At 46.8% G+C, this 14,624-nt stretch overlaps 1 protein-coding gene and 1 long non-coding RNA gene across 2 annotated transcripts in view; one reads left to right on the top strand and one right to left on the bottom strand.

The window, feature by feature from the left end:
- Positions 1-2,910: 2,910 nt before the first annotated feature.
- LOC131480385 (uncharacterized) lies at positions 2,911-14,465 on the bottom strand. The gene is made up of 3 exons (XR_009245482.1): positions 14,363-14,465; positions 3,966-4,028; positions 2,911-3,140 (listed from the first exon to the last, which is right to left on the bottom strand). It is a non-coding gene; the product is annotated as an uncharacterized LOC131480385 (long non-coding RNA).
- The window catches only part of PLEKHG1 (pleckstrin homology and RhoGEF domain containing G1), a 211,655-nt gene continuing 210,353 nt past the window's right edge, over positions 13,323-14,624 (top strand). Inside the window, exon 1 of the mRNA XM_004598357.3 lies at positions 13,323-13,561. The gene's annotated coding sequence lies outside the window, so the exon portion shown is untranslated. The remainder of the gene's footprint in view (positions 13,562-14,624) is intronic.

Here is a 14,624-nt window from a genome sequence, read left to right as displayed (position 1 = left end):
GTTTCCTAATTTGTAAAGAGAAGGCTTTATTTCTTACATCTTTGGAAGCTGAGAAGTTCAAGAGCACAGTACTGGCCCCTGGAGAAAGACATCAAGCTGCATCAAAGCCCAACACTGGGCAATGCATGGCAACGAAGTTCAAGCAGCCATGGGGTGTGTTTTTGAGTTAGGACACTAACTCAGTTCCATTTGGTTTCAACCAAGTAAATAGGAACCTATTCACAAAGCTGACTTAGGTGGGTTAACACAGAGTCAAGAACTTACTCGTTCCCAAAGCAGATTGGAAAAATTAGTTCTAGGTTTAGTGCTGGCCTCCTCCATGACCCTTGGCTTTGTCTAAGGAATGATCACATTTCTGCAGGTGAACCACACTTCATAAGGCTGTATTCTGTCATTACCTTTGTGACATCACACCACTGCCCAGTTTTTCAAAGTCCTTTCTCATCTGTGATCTCATGGTCGCTTCATGACTGCTCTGCAAAGCAGACTAAACAGAACAATTATCCTTGCTCTTACTAAAAAGCAAGACAGCAATGAATTTCTAGAATAGCCACTGCTTTGGTAAGTAGGATGGCCACAAACTACTCCTGGCTTTCATCCAAATGCAGTCTTTCCTGAAGATTAAGAAAGGAGCAGAGCACCATGACTGGGGTCAAGAGTCTACTGGCTACATCAGTTCTGATTTCCCCAGCGCATTGGACTCGAATTCCTTCTACCTTAGCTCTCTGACCCCAGCTGCTGTGTCTCCTGCAGTCAATTGCTCAGAGCAATCCCCGGCAGCCTCCTGACCAGTGGCAGCCTTCTGATCCTGCTGACCCCTTAGGTCCCTCCTGACTCCAGGTCCCCAGCCGCCAGGACCTCTTCGCCAGCACCACCCTCAGGGCCTTTGAATTGGCTACTAAAGCGTTGCCTGTCTAGAGCACTGTCTTAGGGACTAGTCCCCCAGACTCCTCAGATGGGTGAATCCCCTTGCGTGTATTCTAGTAGTATCTGTTTCTTCACACACCTGGCACTTCTATCCTCACTGGGACATGATGTCCTTAAGATCTGTGCATCCCCTTCTGTGGCAAGTCTACCAGCCCCTTTTGCTCACACCAGGTCCCAGCACATACATATGACTCAGAAAAGTCACCAGCTAATGATTCCATGGATGCACTCACACACTGGTACTTGGGTGGAGCATTACAGGCGGGGCATGACCTTGAGGACTTCCTCTCGCATGGCCTGCCTGGGAGGCCTATTTTGGCAATGCTAGACCACGTCCTTCTACCTCCACCCTCCCTACACCAAGTTGTCAGGAAGTTAGCAGAAGGCCTGTCCAATAACGGTACTGCATCCCCATTCTTCACCCACTCAAAAAAGAGAGAGAGAGAGAGAGAGAGAGAGAGAGAGAGAGAAAGAAAGAAAGAAAGAAAGAAAGAAAGAAAGAAAGAAAGAAAGAAAGAAAGAAAGAAAGAAAAGCTTCATATTCTTGCCTAGAAAGCACCAGAACCAGCAGTGTACTTCCTCCATTTCACAGGCTGGCACAGTTGGTGTTTCTCACCTTCTCACACTAAGGGCGCTAATGACAGCCATGGTTCCTCCAGGTAACCATTGTAGCAGAGACACCTGCAGGAGCTGCAAGGCCAACCACAATGCCCATGACTGGTGTATCTCCTTCTCACAGCAGAATCTGGTTTGAACAACCACCCCACCTATTTAGCCATTTATGAACAAGTTGGCATTCTCATTTTCTCAGCAAGTATTTCCTGGAAAAGTGTTTGCAAAGTAACATGAAGCAGTCTCTAAGTTCCTTTTCAGTTCTGGAGGATTCTGTCAGTCCGTGATTTATTGTGTTCGCACTTGGGATATGCTAGCCCTGCCTTTATGGCGTCTTTCATTGAACTGGTGCCACATCGCGTCGGAATCCAGAGTTGGACAGCAACCTTGCGAAGACCCTCTTCCGTGGGGAAGGATGTAAATCATGCGCTAAAGTTTCTTCTCATCTAGTTTCAGCACATGCATCCCTTACACCTATGCCAAGTAGTTAGCAGTCTGTTAAAAAAAGAAAAAACTTGAGTGGAGACACAGTGACATTAAAAAAACCACCGATGAATCATTTTGTTATATGAATAACTACCTTCAATCGTGTCAATTTTGTTTCCTAAACTTTTTCACAAACAACAAAAAAAAACATGTATGCACAAGCCTGGCCGTTATGAAATGATATGTCTCACTTGTCTTATTCTATCATTGCCAATAATCACACTTGGAGTGCACCCCGGGGAAGTGTTTTTGTCCTGAGAGAAGAGGATGTGTGGCTGGAACATTCTGAGCAAGAACTTATCCTGGGGCTGTTTGGGGAAAACCTACCACAGCAAGTGGATGAGGAGCTTCTTCTTGGAGGATGGGCACATCCCCTCAATGAACACAGGGAAATTCACGTGACATGTCTGTGGAATACTCCTCACTGGGAGATGTGGTTAACTGACAGGTTTTGGTGGAACAAAACAGCTGATGAGGGGGAAGAGGAGGGTAACAGAGCCGATGTGTTCTGATAGGATCTGGATGAATAGGTTCTGAGTATTGGACCAAGGGGTGTGAGCGCGATTCTCCATTATGGAACCACTGGTATGTGTTCAGGAGTGCCTGCCATGTGTGTTCAAAGGTAGAGTACACAGGATCTCTTCTATACACGGGAAGAGTACCCCATTTCTGTGTGTTCACCTGTCCTTTGCCCCTTTGGCCCTGGCTGCAGTGTCTGTCTTTAACAGACCTGAGGGTTTGTTGGCCACATACTATGGTGAAATCACAATAGTATCAAAATAAAAAGCAATGAAATGAACATTTATTCACCCACATTATGGCGATAACCCCCAGGAAGATGAAAAAAGCCATCAGTGTAAGAGCATGTATAAACAAGAACTGCAGAGAGTGTACACATAGTCATTAAAGTGTTTGAACTTTTCTTCGTAAGAAATCTGTGAAGCAAATAAGACTGACCCACGTAACCAAGGCTCATTTCCACCACCTTCATCCAGGGCAACGTCTTTGTCCCAAGCCTATCAAGCTCTTCTTCTTTCATGTTCCTATTTAGGCAGTCTTGTGGGTACGTAACTGGGCCACATTCCATGCTAATCCACAATGGGTTGATTACGTCCCTGCATCAGAGACAAAACAGATTGTAATCCAGAGAATTGATTCCCAACCAAGCGTGCAGCTTCTCAGAGTTGAGTGCATAAGCAGAGTCTCGCTCAACCATAATCCTAAACTCTACATTTTCCCCAATTAACCTCTGAACAAGTCTGGACAATGCTGACGTTTAATAGGGTGTGTGCTTTTCCAACACAGGTTCTGCCAAACCACCTGCCCCAGCCCCATGTGACGGTGTGCTGATCATCTTCCCTTCCTGACAGAGCTGCAGTTGTGTGCAAGTTAGGCACCTCCTGATGTGGAAGCACGGTGGCCAGAGCTGACAATGGCAGCAGGCCAAGGGACCTGGTGCGCCACTCCTCTGAAGTCTGATTCTTCACCTATCCTCCAGCCACACTTGCTAGCCAGCCAGCTGGGTGTTGCTTTTAGCCATTGGAGGACCTTTTGTGTTGTTAGCTATGCAAACACGACCTTACTGAGCTTGGGCTGCAGCAGCTACATGTGGCCGTGTGTGGGAGTCTGAGAGGGGCCATTTCTCTCTAGGGAAGTTGAGTGACAAGGACTTGAGCTACAAAGCCAGTATTGATCGACTGGAAGGGAAGAAATGAATGCTAGCGTTTCTAGGTGTTTTACAGTTTTCCATTTTTGTGGATTGTATTTTTCGTAGTAAGAATATACTTAATTTAATTAGCCCATGCAAAGGTGTCTTTTTTTTTTTTTTAACTTGCTGAGAGTTTTAAAAGACCCCTTCTGTTCTTGCAAGTTAGAAGGATCCATTTCCTAAAAGAAATAGGAACCCCAAGCATCTTGCTTGGAATGTGGAAGTCAGTTACCCTGAAAGTATCTGATTGCTGGAAGGTGGCCCTGGAGTTGGGCTCTTCAGAATCGAAGTCCTCCTGAAATTACAGAAAACGTTGCTTTGAAACAAGTATACTGAGAGTGTCTAAAGTTCATTACCTTATAAAGGACTCCAATCTTCCCAGGCAGTTGGGGTCTATGTGATTTGTGGGGCTTCAATCTTTTCTCCTATTTCTGTAAAGATCTCTGGTGGGAAGTGTTTACCCATACAAAAGTCACTTGTCCAGCTACAGAGAGTCAGTTGAGAAACTGAGTCAGTTATTTAAAAAAAATGATTTTTTTAAGAGAAAAAGTTTGATAAAAATACCATGATGTTTCTTTGCCTTTTCTTTTTAAATCGTCTTACCACAAAATTCCAAAAGAAAGTGGAGCATCCCAGAGCTGATGTATGGCATATCTGATGTTACTCACTGGGTTTTGCTGAATTTGGCTGGAAGGAGAAAGCCTGGGAACAAGAATTTTGATCATGTGAATAAAATTAAGATTTTTAAAGAGAAGACAAGGTCTCAGAAATTAAAAGGCAGGATGAAGAAGACTAGCAAAACAGATTTGCCCCAAAAGGCACAAATACACATGCGAATGTCCTTATGATGAAAAGTGGATTTTATGTTTATTCTGATTTTATGTTTATGTCATTAATATTTAGTTGATGAAAAATGCAGATTCTAAATATTTAGGGCACATTCCATGTGTAGGCCTTGAGCAATTAATATATAATGAAATATTTGTTCCTACCAATTGCTAAATTTATCCAGGACACTCTATATAATAGAACCAGGGGTCTAAAGATGATGGGTTTTCCTGAGTTTAGAAACACAGGAATTTGCAGAAAAAAAAAATTTGCTTGAGATAGTTTATTTTTTTACTTTAGTGTTTACTTACTTATTTGAAAGGCAGAACATGAGAGAGATCAACCTCCCACTCACTGGTTCACTCCCTAAATGGCCTCAGTGATTAGGGCTGGGCAAGGCCAATGCCAGAAGTAGGAACTGAACATGAGTGGCCAAGACCAATCACCTGAGCCATCGCAGACTGTCTCCCACGGTACAAATGAGCAAGAAACAGAATTCAAGAAGAGCTGCAGCTGAAATCCAGACCCTCTAGCATGGGACGTAGGTGTTCCCAGAGGTCTGAACCATTACACCAACACCTGCTCCCCCAACTCTCCATTTGAAGTCCCTGCTCCTCCGTTCAATCTCACTGCCCACATCTTCATATGCTTCCTCTAAATTGAATTTTATTGCTGCTGACTGCTTCCTTCTTTATAAAGCTCTGCAATATCACAGGATATAATCCAGAACTCTTAAAATATGGTTAATTAACTCACTACAACACAGCATTCAGAAAAGAATAAAAAAATGATTTCAGGTCTTCAAATTTGCACATATCAGTGTTTTTCTACATTCGAAATGAATTTTCCACTTTTTTGGTGGGGCATTTCATGAGATTACTTGGTTATTTTTTTCAATTTTGTGTTTCCCTTACAGAAATGCACTGTAGAAAACTACATTTAAAAGTGCATGTTTTAACTTGTTAAATGTGTCAAGTGAAAGCACAGTTCTGGATCATTTCATTCCTAATTCCGGACCTTGTGAACAACATTTTACAGCTGATGCAAGAACTACCTTTAAAAGCCTCTTTCACTTAGTTTCCTCAAAAGAATTTTTCATGAACTCTTTTGAAGACCTTCTCTCGTTGTCATCATTTAAAAATGTAATAAACAATTTTTTGTAACTTAGAAAAATTTTTTTTGAAAAGTAAAAAGACAGGGATCTTCCACTTGTCAGTTTACTCCCCGAAGCCTGAAACAGAGGGGGCTGGGCTAGCAGCAACCCAGGAGCTGAAACCTCCACCCAGGGACTCCCACTTGAGTAGGAGGGACCTCAGTATTTGAGCCACCATGCTGTTGCCCATCCCCATCGCCCACACCAAGATGTGACCTGGCAGTGAGTTGAATGGTAGAGTTGCAATCAGGACCAGAACTGGAAATCAGGCACTCTGCTTTGGGATATGAAAATGTGTGTGATTTTTTCTGTTTACAAAAGGATGGGGACTCTGAGGCAGAAAAAAAACTCAGGAAGAAATTTGCACTTGAATCTTTTCAGAGCTGGAAGTGTACGCATGTAGCAGTGATGAGTTTTGGTATCACCCATCCCCACGAGAGAACTTTGGAGGGACATTTCCAGCCATGCCAAACACCTGCTTCTGTGAATACACCTCAAATCAACAGCTTGATTCCTTTGGACCTCCCAACACTCAACTGACTGCTCCTTGCTAATTACAAATGTCTGGATACATGACCGCCGTCCTATAAGCCTCAGTTTCGGATAGGCCTTTGTGCACCAAACCATCTTGTTTTGGCAGTCTTAAGAATCCCCTCAGGGCAAATAGAAAAAAAAATGGGTGTGAAAGGTAATTGGCTGGTCAGTGAAATCAAGTCTCCACACTCCTGTTTTCTGCCTTAAAACCTTCCTTGGCATAGCTGAGCTGCAGACCTCATCTCCCAACATGGGTAGAATGGGAAGAACTCAAGCTACATTTGTATCAGTAGGCTGGAGTTGCAGGAAGGCCTTGATTTATAATAATTGTCAATTTCTGGGTTGTAAATGTTCCCACCATGATTGATTAATATCAGTTAGCTCACAAGAGTCGTGAGATTCTCACAGTTGGTTCTGAAAAACTATGTAAGTCAGCTCCAACGCTCTGGCTTCTTACCATTCATAAAAGAGTTTTTGTAGGATTGATTAAACACATTGCAAGTTCTTTCAAACTTCAGATTTGTAAAACGGTATTGTTTTTCTTGGAAAGGGGATTTATACAGTGCAGGTGCTGTGTGTTCCACCATAGTCAGCTGGAGTCCTGGGCAGCTCTTCCAAATCAAGCTCTTAACACTTGTGTAGACAAAATGAGTGGAAGTGCACGTGGCACAGGACTTAGCAAAGAAATTATAAGCACTTTCCTACCATCCAGGTGAGGCTTAGTCGTCAAACGAGCGAAGGTGAGAACAGACTACACTACAGATTATTCAAAAGAAAACTCCCTATCCGCAGGGTGTCTGACTTTGAGAACTGAGGCTAACTGTGAGCTGTCATTCAGAGCACCTTCTCATCACAGTGCACGGTGGGTTTCTTAATGACCTGTTGCTCCAAACAACCCTACTGTCTGTTGTAGAAGCAAGCGACAAAATGGAGAGATGGAGTTGGCCAGTGTCCTGGCAAACTGCAGTGGCACATGGTTTTCACAAGAACAGACATGGTTTGGGGTCACGATCTGGTTCCGACTTCCTTCACTGCTCCTTGCTGATTACAAAATCTTGGCTGCATTATCTTAGTGACCTCTTTTATAAGATGCAAGTTGTGAGGTTTAAATACGATGATGAATGTAGACCACTTAGTGCAGAACTGAGTTATAGTGAATATTTAAAATCCGGGAGAAACCATTATTACGTCTATTAACGTGGAAGTATTTGTTTTATAGCAACATTATTGGAGAAGAGACGAAATAGGAGAAAAAAGAGTGAAGGAACAGGTTTGAGGTTTTGCCATCATTTATTGAGTTTATTGCTTAATGTTTTTAAGCTAGTTTGAATTTTCATGGGTAAAAATAGTCATAGTGATCCCCCTTCCTTATCTAGTATTTAAAACCTAGCACTCAGGCTCGGCAGCGTGGCCTAGTGGCTAAGGTCCTTGCCTTGATCCCATATGGCTGCTGGTTCTAATCCCGGCAGCTCCACTTCCTCTCTGTCTCTCCTCCTCTCAGTATATCTGACTTTGTAATAAAAGTAAAATAAATCTTTAAAAAAAAAAAAACCTAGCACTCAAGACATTGCATTCTTAGGTAAACAAAAATAATTTTCTATCGGGACGTGACTGTGTATGTTTAAGTGGAGGAGCAGACTGGAGAAAGGAAACAATGCTTCTTCTTTTCATTCCTGTCTGAAAAGCTACCCAGAAGCAACTGGAAGCACAAGCGGAGCAAACTAGAGATGCAGAAGGGGAACTTGGCTTTTGGGAATGTTTTCATTTGGCCAAAATAGCATTTGAGCGAATTTGAATTCACGTGCCTGCAGGCTCACCACACCCTCCCCATTCCGTGCTGTGGACATGCGTGTTCCACCGACTGGCCTGGCTTCAGAAAGCATTTGAGTCTCCACCCAGAAAGTTTGCTCATGGGGTGCCCTCCAGGAGAGGCTGTGGGGCTTAGGGATGGGACGGCTGTCTCAGCACTGCCAGGCTGATGTCCCATGTGGCTTCATTGCAGTAGATGACAAGGATGTTCTCCATTCTGAAGATCTTCAAGCTGTCTGTCATATTGGGTTTTGTTTACATCTCCAAGATGTGTTTGACCTTCAGTTAAAAGGCTTCCAGTTTTAGCTCGGCATTTGGAGAACATTCTGCGAATGTCCTGCGAACATTTGTAAAGCATGTGCACTTCCATCCTGCTTGAGTCTGTTGGTTATAATCACTGTAACAGAATTAGAGGAACAGGTCAATGATGCTACTGACCGGGACCTGCTCCCACTTTTATTCTCATGTGTGTCTGGCAGCTGGCTCCCTTTGGTTGTCCTTTCAGCATCTCTGCGTGCCCCTTTGCTTTGCTGTCCTGCTTGATGTCTGGTGTCCTTATCGTGGGCCACTGCCCCCTTGGCAAGCAGGGAATTGTGTTGTTAATGAAGATCTGAAGGGCTCACTACAAGTCAGATGAAGGGTAGGATAATCCTTCACTCTATTAGCCCTGATGGATCATGAACTTGCTCTTGCCTGCTGGAGACCAGTCCTTCAACTCCAGGTGACCAGAGCTGGTCAGTTTAGCTTTTCTTGTGCAGGCCAGCAATGGATACGTTCTAAACCACCGGTATTACCATGTAACCTCCAATTGCTCTGCCTATCCTTTAGGTTCAACTCAGCCAACTCCCAATAATCATGAACAATAGTTACCTTTCTCTGCTTGACGTTTGCATCATTTCTTCATTTCTCTTTTGGGGGTGGGGTGGATGCGGAAGTACAGCATGCAAAAGGAGCATCCGGTCCATGTGGACTTCGATGGTCACTCCCATCTGCAGAGAATTTTAAAGCCCATGTCCTTTACACATACAAGCTTGCCTCTTTGGTCTTCCAGGCTCTACCTTAAATCCTTTCTCCTACCCTACTTTCTGTTACATGGCTAGGATAGTCTAGAGTCTGTGCAGCCTTTCATTTTATTTTTTTTATTTTCATTTTATATGAAAGGCATAGAACCAGAGACAGGTTTTCTATCTGCTGACTCACTTTTCAACTGGCTGCAAGAGCCAAGAGAGGTGGGCAGGCAGGCTGAGTCCCTGAACCCACTCTGGGGCTTCCATGAGGGTATTAGAGACCTAAGTCCTTGAAATGTCACCTGCTGCCTCCCAAGCTGTGCAGAAGCAGGAAGCTACATCAGAAGCAGAGGTACCAGACCCAAGTATGGGATATGGCCATCTCAAGCAGCATCTTAACTGCTGTGCCCAACCCTTACCCCAAGAATTTTTTAGGTATTTATTTTTTATTAGAAAGTCAGATTTATAGAAAGACAAAGATAAAGATCTTCCATCTTCTGGTTCACTCCCTAAGTGGCCACAGTGGTTAGAGCTGAGCTGACCTGTAGCCAGGGGACAAGAGCTTCTTCCAGGTCTCCCACGTGAGTGTAGGGTCCCAAGGCGTTGGGCCATCCTCAACTGTTTCCCAGGCCACAAGCAGAGAGTTGGAATGGAAGTGGGCCAGCCAATATACAAACCGGTGCCCATAAAGGGATCTCAGCGCGTGCAAGGCAAGGACTTTAGTCACTAGGCTACTGCGCCAGGCCCCAGGAATATTTTTAAAAGACTCACAAATCCAAAAGTGAAATTTCCCCCACCCCCAAAAAAGCAAGCCCCCCCAAAAAAACCAGAGACATACTACTTGAGTTTTTCCTGAGATACTCTTTGTTCTAGTAGACACGATATTTCTGATCTTGTTTAATCATAAATTTAGTACAATCACCAACAACATCATAAAAGTTGTCACAAGTCATAAAATTAAAGGGGGATGTGATGGAGGCATTTAACTCTGTGAACTTTGCAAACATTAACTCCCACGAGTGCATGGATTGATGACCCTGAAGTAAGACACTGTGCAAAACTACAGAGCAGCTCTGTGGCTGCAGCCTGCTCTGCACACAAGCCTGTGTGGTCTCCAGCAAGTCTCTGAACTTGGCTGAGTCTGTATCTTTGTAGATAAAAAGGGATGTGCAGCATCTACCTTATTGTGTCTGTACGAAGGATGCATAACATGCTATACAAGATCTTGGCAAAATAAACACATTTCTTTCAGAGACATCTACATGATGGAGCCAGTCTTACTAGATAGGGAATAAGGCATGATTTGAGGGAGAGGCTAGGCCTGTGGCCCTAAGACCCTTCTTGCTCTGTGCTCATTAAGAATCACGAGTCTAGCAGTGATTTCCCCACTGTTGGTTTCCTGGCTGCCTCTCTGTCTGGATTTTTGTTTTGTTTTTCTTTGTTTGTTTGTTTGTTTTCTTCACCTGTAGACTCAATGCTCTGAGTCCAAGTTCCTTTTTGATGCTTATTTAAGCAGTTTGTTTCCCTTTGTAGATCTTGAACAACACAAACGTCTTAGAAAAATTCACCAAAATGTTTGTCTTGTTGGATGTGTCATTAGAAAGTCACCCCAGTGGACTTACCTCTGAAAGGGAGAGTAGCATAATGCTAACATGGAAGGCCACAGGGTAGGATTGTCACAGCTCTCACTTGTCACTTCATTCCTCCCTTCTTCCCTGCCTTCTTTCTATCCATCCACCCAACTACAGATTTGTCCCTTCCTTGTTTCTTCCATCCCTCCATCATGTGCCTATCCAGCCAGCTTTCCCTCCATCCCTCTTTCCTTCCCTCTAACCTTTTCCTCCCTTCCTCCTTCCATCCTCCTCCCTTCCCCCCTTCCTCTCCTCTCTCTCTCCATCTGTCCATCCTTCCTTCCACCCAGCTTTTGATGACAGTGTGTCTGTCAAAGTGTAAGGAACTGAGCTGAGTGCTAAGCATGCACAGACAAACCAGATGCACAGAAGTGAGGCCAGGTGATGTCAAGGCCGGAAACTGCAAATAGGAACAGACTAAGTACAGTGGTTTTTCCTCTACTTAAATATTTATGGCTAATTTTATAAATGAGCTACAGAAAGAGGATAACAATAATAAAATAGAACATTATAATAATGATCATAGTAAAATGGTCAGCAACACTGCTCTTATGCCTTGAAGCCACAACTCAGGATGTGAGTGTTACTTGCTCAGGTGCACTGCGGTACCTTGTCACCTTGGTAGTCATCTGATAGCCAGGATGGTGGCCATAAAGCAAGTCATAAGCAGGTAGTGCATACAGTGTGGGTGGCGGAGCAGCCGGCCAAAGGCATGATTCATGTCCCAGGCTGGGAGGGAGTGGGCCAGCTGGGAATTTTATCACGCTACTAAGAACAGCATGCAATTAAAAAATGATGAATTGTTTATTTCTGGAATTTTCCATTTAATTTTTCTGGACTGGGACAATCCAGTGGTTAAGTTGCCCCCTTGGGACACTAAATGCCATATCAAAGTGCCTAGCTTTGAGTGCCAGCTCTGCTCCCAAGTCCAGCTCCCAGCTGATGCACACTCCGGAAGGTAGCAGGTGGCAGCTCAGATATTTAGGTCTCTGCTAGCAATCTGGGAGACCTGGATTGAGCTCCCAGCTCCTAGTTTTGATCAGGCGTGATTCCAACTATTGCAGGCATTTGGAAAGTGAACCAGTGGATGCACAATCTCTCTCTGTTTCTCTCTCTGTTTCTCTCTCTCTCCATCTCTCTCTCTCTCTCTCTCTCTCTCTCTCTCTCTCTCTCTCTCTCTCTCTGCCGTTCTCTCCCACTGGCTCTCTGTCTCTTTGCGTTTCAAATAAATACAGTTTAAAAATGTTCCCAGATTGTGAATGGCCTTGGGTAACAGAAAACAAGGAAAGCAAAGCTGCAGCTAAGGAGGACTGAGAGCCATTGCACGTCATGCGCTGTATACAAGTGACGCTGCTGCCTGCTCCCCTGTCACCAGCAACGCAGGAGGTAGAGCACCACGCAATGTTCCTCCGCGGTTTATCCAGCTCCTGGGAAGGGTCTTGAACAGGCTTCCAAGACCCAGTTTCTTACCTTTGAAAGGAACTGAGCACCTGTTCTGTCAGCCTCGCAAGGTTATTGCCAGACCGAGAACAAGGATGCTTTGATGGTGGCGAATATCTGTTTTCAGTGTCCCTGCAAATTCACCGTGGCCAATGTCTTCCAAGCATGACCCAGTCCCACAGATTGATGTAATGCAAGTCAGCTGTGGACACTCATGCAAATTATAGCACAAACACACCCTTAGCCCTGTAGAGCACGGTAGCACTGTGTGGCCTCCTGGCACAAAACTCAATTTTGCTTCAGATCCTTATGGTTTTCACAACCATGGAGATGCAGGAAGGCAAATGATCGGGAGACAGCAACCACAAGACTAGCCAACTGTCACCTAGGATTAACTGGGGGCGAGGTTGCCTCCTCCCAGGCGCTTTGTGTGAGGCAGGCCGTGCCATGACTATGCCCATTCTATGGATGAGGAAACTGATCCAATTCCCTAATTCACTCAGGCGGCAGCTGGCAAACTGAAGACTTTTTAAACAAGTACAGCGAGAACGGGTTCACAATCATCATCCACATAGCCTAACACACACACACACCTGACAGGGCGGCCTCCGCCTGTGACTCCAAGTGTGGTGATTGAAGGCATAACCTGACTAACTGCCGGGAAGTTATTCCTGATCCTCCAGCCCGTGCCTGTAACACCCCATTTGCCGTCCCAAAGGTTATTCTCTCCTCACTCTCTTCACTTTTACTTTCTCGAACCAAAGGTCACTTGCTGCCTCGCGCTGAGGTGCCCAGGGTAACGATGTTTCACCACCTAGGAACTTTCCTCCCCTGGTTGCTACAATTTATTACCCCAGGCACTCCTGCGCGCCTCCCCAGAACTGGTGACTACAACAATCCTCCCTGCGACCACTGGAAAGCGAGCACCTGGGAAAAGACCACGTCCAAAAGCTAAACTTAAAGGACTTCGGGGAAAACGAAGCAAAACGATGTGTCTGCGGAAACAGTAGCCGGGTGTTTAAAAAAAAAAAAAAAAGAAAGAAAGAAAAAACCCTCCCCCACACCCCCCAGGCTGTAATTTGACTGCTGTCTTTGGCAAGGCTCCAGAGAGACAAGGGCAAGTGCTGAGCAAATCTCTCTCTTTCTCGGGCCCCCTCCTCCTCTCCACCTTGCAGGGCCCTGGGGCCCCGTGCAGGGAGGGAGGCGGGACGAGAAGATCCGCTGCTCCGGCCGAGCCGCCCGCAGAGCCGGCATCTCCGCACTGGGAGGGGCCGGCCGGGCGCGGCCAAGCCGAGGAAGAGGAAGTCGGAGGCGGCGGCTGCGGGGCGCTCGGGCCGCCCGAGCCGGCGCGGCGTAGCGCAGCGCAGCCCGCACCGTCCCCGCCGAGCGGCCCGCGCGGCCCAGCGCCGGGAGCCGCCCCTCTCCGGTAAGCGCTGCCGGGCCTAGTACCCTGGGGACTTGTCCCGGGATGGGATGGGGGACCCCGGGACCTCGCAGGTGGGGGCGGGTGGGCGGAGCGCAGTCCTTTTGCGCGTCCTCTCCCGGGGTGGACACCGAGGGTGTCCGGGAGCCGCACGTCGTCCGGCCCCCGAGTCCCTGGCCTGGGCGCAGCCTGGACCTGCGCGGCCCCTCGGCGCAGCCCCCGAAGCTGCACCGAGGACTTGCTACGCCGTGCCCGGGGCTGGCACGACCTCCTACGCCGGCTCAAACTGTACAGTCCCTAAATTAGATCCCCGCTGGAAACGCCCCGAGGCAGGGGTCGCGGGGCAGGGGGCTGCCCTGGCGTTGTGGAAAGCCCTGCGCGCCCCACCTCTACAAGTATGACTTGGGAGTGGGAGGTTGGGTGGCTCGAGTCCCGGCCGGGCCGTCACAGGGGTGGTTATAAGGGGGCAAATAATAACACCCACTCGGCTGCCACTTTCAGAGCGTCCGGGTGTCCCGGGGATAGCCGCTCTCGGCATAAGATGCCCAAGTCCACCCGCCTCTTTGTGTCCTCGATGGGGTCCTGTCCTTAAACCTTTAGGGGAAAAGTGGGTTCGCTGGCCCAGTTCCTTCATTCCCTGGGGAACAGTGAGGCCGCGCGTGGTTTCTCCCTGCTGCTGGGCGGAGGTGGGGGCATCGTGGAGGTGAAGTGAGGGTGCGGAGTGGTGGGGAGCCGGAATTCCCCGCGCCCTGGACCCCTCGCTCCCGTGTACCACCCCCAGGTGGTCGAGGCGACTGTACCTACTTTTTGAAATCTTGGAGCGCGGATCCGTGGGAGGGCTGGTGGGGTCAGGCGTCAGTCTTGAAGTCCGCGTGCGCCCCCGAGTGAGCCTGCAAGCTGGCTCCTGCTCATGGCGGCGTGTACCAGGAGGAGACTGATGTGTTAACTCCCATGCAGGTTTGCCTTGAAACTGAGTGCAGGGGGTGGGGGGTCTAGGTGCTGTTGTAAGAGTAACGCTGGTTTGCTGTTGTTGTTGAAGTTACCAGTGTTAAACTGGGCATTTTCT

This window comes from Ochotona princeps, chromosome 1 (assembly GCF_030435755.1).
Source record: "Ochotona princeps isolate mOchPri1 chromosome 1, mOchPri1.hap1, whole genome shotgun sequence".
NCBI lineage: Eukaryota > Metazoa > Chordata > Mammalia > Lagomorpha > Ochotonidae > Ochotona > Ochotona princeps.
This window is presented reverse-complemented; position numbering and strand designations above follow the sequence as displayed.